Source organism: Condylura cristata, unplaced genomic scaffold (assembly GCF_000260355.1).
Source record: "Condylura cristata isolate star-nosed mole 26May11 unplaced genomic scaffold, ConCri1.0 scaffold00003, whole genome shotgun sequence".
Taxonomy (NCBI): domain Eukaryota; kingdom Metazoa; phylum Chordata; class Mammalia; order Eulipotyphla; family Talpidae; genus Condylura; species Condylura cristata.
The window spans coordinates 28,119,924-28,123,627 of record NW_004567104.1 but is presented as its reverse complement, the minus strand read 5'-3'; positions in this window follow the sequence as shown (position 1 = coordinate 28,123,627).

Below are 3,704 nucleotides of genomic sequence, written 5' to 3'. Positions count from 1 at the left end.
TTGGAGGTGTAACTAACTGGTCTCCATCTTTACAGAGCTTAAAGTATAGTGGGAGAAAGAGGTTTTAAATGTATACATCAACTCTTGAGAAATAAAAAATGCAATATGGTTTTAAAGAAAAGAAGGAGTTCACTAGAAAGCAGAACAGACAGAATAGCCAGGATAGGTTTATCTCAGGAACTGATGTACACATATTTAAGTCAGTGGCTGACCTTACCAAGGGTTTGACAGGCAAGGGAAAAAGGAAAAGAAATTAGGGAAACTTTACATGTTCAACTCATTTAATATTTAGAACAATCCTAAGAAGTAGGTTCTGTTATCACCCTGTTCAGAGATTAAAGTGATGAAAGCTTACAGCTTTCCCTGAGGCAGGAAAGAGATTGGTGTATTTGAGGAACTCAACAAAGACCTGCTATAGTTGGAATGAAGTAAACTAGGGGAGGATACTTGGAGTAGGAGGAGGCTGAGGAGGAGTTCCAGTGAAAGAGGAGTGATGGGCAGGCCACATCCAACAATGGACCTTGTGAGTCAAAAAGTTCACATTTTATTTTTGGTGAAATGGGAAACAGTTGAAAGTCCTCATGGAGAGCTGTGCACCAAGTCATGCTCTTGACTGCTGTGTAAAATGGGTTGGAAGAAGATATGTCTGACAGTGGGGAAATCAGCTGGAGGCTAATGAAATAGGAAGCAAGGTGAGGGGGGAAGGTAGACAAAGATTGAGCTTTTGAGGAGGTTGGTGGGAAATAGTCTTTGTGGAAAGGAAAGTCAACGCTAACTAGGAAGACTTCTCTATGTGGGACCGTGACCACTGGTTGGGTCTAAAGCAAAAGTAGGATCAGAGGAGGCAAAGATTGGGCCCAGCACAAACAGGGGCCTGGATCCAGAATCATCAAGGTTCTGAGAATCAGCAAGACTTCTAGAATTTCTCAAGACTTGCTCAGTTCCTTTTCTCTCCAGATTTGGGCTTCTCACTTTCTGACCCATTTTTTCCTTTCATCTATAAACATGCTTAAACTTTTCCCAGTGACTCAGCATGTGCTCTAAGTCAATATCCAAACTCTTTTCTCTCCATACTCAAAACATCAGTAGCTGGGAGCTTTTAGAAAACATTTATTTGCAATTGTTTCTCCTTAACATTTTTCCTTGCCTGCCTGTGTGCTACCTTACTTTGAGGATTTTGGCTGCTTCCTGAAATCTGGGACTCTTCATGGTCTTTAAAAGCTGAACTGCCTTGAGGTACACAGTACAAAAGAAGTATGAGGAGTACCCCTGTAGCATTTTAAAAACTTACACAGTCTAGGTAGTTCACTTCTGGAGGTTAGATGAGTTTATCTGAAGGAGACTGTTTAAAGGCTGCTGTAACAGTTTAGTCTGGAAAGAACAGCTGAATTCATGCCAGTGGGAACAGAGGTAAGGATTTCAGGTTTATTAAGGAGGTGAATTAGATAGGACTAAGTGTTGGGACAAAATAGGGAACTGAATTAAGAATGACTCACTCAAGGGCTGAATCAAGAATGACTCACTCATTCCAAACTTTCTAATTCCTGATGACTAGATGATGATGCCTACATCTGAGGGAGAGGCGCCACTATGGAGGCAGAAGATGAGTTGCTTTGGACATGATGAGCTTCGGGTGTCCTTGAAATCTCTAGCTAGAGTTGCCTGGCACACCAGGATTTTTGGATCTGATTATTGTGGAAGAGGTTTGCATTGGAGAGAGCTGATCTGGTAGATAAAACTGAGCGTGGACGCAATCCTCCAGAGTGAGTGGAGTGGGAAAATTGGTGGGTTTTTACTGGCATCTTGCATTTAAGGCACAGATACATAATGATAGCCCTTGGCAATACCACCAAAGGAAGTAGAAGCCTTATTTACTGAGAAGTGAGAGAATTGGAGAAGTGTGCTTTTCAGGGGACCAAGGTAATATGAAGATTCCAGAAGGTGGTATTCAGCTGAGGAATCCAATGTAGTAGGAGTCAGAAGAAAAAGGCCTGGAGAATGCCAGATTGGGGGTAATGAAGATCTTGGGTCACTCTTGCTTGAACAGGATGAGGAAGAGTGGTGGATGTTGCAGGAGAAGAAGTCAGTGTTTGGTGTTGAAAAATGAGGAAGTGGTGATAGTCATATAGACTGTTAATAGGTCGTATGAAAGGGAGGGAAGCAGCTTCTTGGAAGCTGACAGGAGAGGGTACTTGGGGCGGAAGCTTGGCTTGACAGAGTTGATTTGAGAACATGAAAAACTATCTTGTTTCAAGGTTGAGGGGAAATGGCCAGGAGATGTCAGAGGTGGGTTGGAGGTTTTAAAGGCTCAACTCCACCAAGGCAGCTTTTATCAGTTTGTTCAACATGTCCACATCCCTTATCTCACTCAATCACCAGAATACTAAGAGCTTTGAAACTGAAGGTGAGCCTAGGGGTTGGGAAGATAGTGGTCCCTCAGTGCAGTATGATGTCTACATTACATGTGTGAAGGAAGGCAAGGAGACCTTCCAGGTCCGTAAAACCCAGGTGTCCTCCTGCTGTGGCTTGGGGTGGTGTGTTGCCCCAGTTGAGTTGTCACTATGTGTTGTGGACCAGGGACGACAGCCTTCCACTAAGTGTTGCCATGTGCTACAAAATGGGGCAGTGCACCAGGAGCAGCGCAAGCCAGGGCGTCTTAAACTTCAGCAGTTAATTGTTCTGTTAGCCCCAAGGTGTAATAACAGCGATACCAGGACGTAAAGGCGTGGGCGAGGTAGACTCAAGGTCGAAAGACTGTTACAGCCAGAGGCAGCAGGTGTCCGAGCGCACTCTACACGCGTCAGTCGCCGTCGCCAAAGGGAAAACCAAACTCGCGATTTGGATATCCGGCCGGGAGCTGGCCGGTAGATAAATCTTCTGCGGAGGGAAGTATTTAATTTGCATACAGCGCTGACGAAAGAGACTCCTTCCCGCAGGAGACATTGGAGCGGGCGCGTGGGAGTTTTCTCTAGTCTCTGCCTCCCAGTCCTCCGCGGCGAGCCTAGCCGGTTGTGAAATGTGAATTCTAGTTTTTTCGTTTTTTGGAGCGGGTTGGGAGAGGGAGGCTGTTAAGGAATGAAAGAGTCCTGGATTGGGAGCCAGGGTCTGGTTTCTTTTCCATCCTAGCAAAGGCATCCTCCCTGACCTCGACTCTGGGGAATTCTAGTCATGGATCTTCACAGGTCCTCAGTTTCCCTGCTCATAAAATGGGGATGTGGACTACGATTTTGCTTTTCCACGGTGAATGGCAAACTCCACCTCCTCCCGCCAAAAAATGCCCTCCTCTTAAGTTAGTAGTTTCTTCCCTTACCACTCTCTCGGAGTGCCTTCCACTCCCCTTTCTTTGCAGGTTGGGAAAGGGCCATAGCTGAAGGCGAAGGATGGGCGGAGCCAACACTCGCCCCGCCCAAACCCGTAGGTCCCGCCCTTCCGTCTGCTCCCCTCCGCCCTCGGCGCTGGGATGAGGCAATCACGTGACCTCACATCCGGCGCGGGAGTCCCGAGCTCGCCGCGCGCTCCCCCGCCCGCTCGCCGGCTCTCCCAGCGGCGCGATCTGGGCGCCACGGCGGAGGGGAGGGGGGTTCGCTACGTAGCTGGTGGCAGGAGGCTGTTTCCGAGTGCAGACCGCCCCCCTCCCCTGCCCGCCTCCCCTTGCCACCCTCCCTTGTTCTCTCCCTGCCTCGGCTGCACGCCGCCGCTGCGGG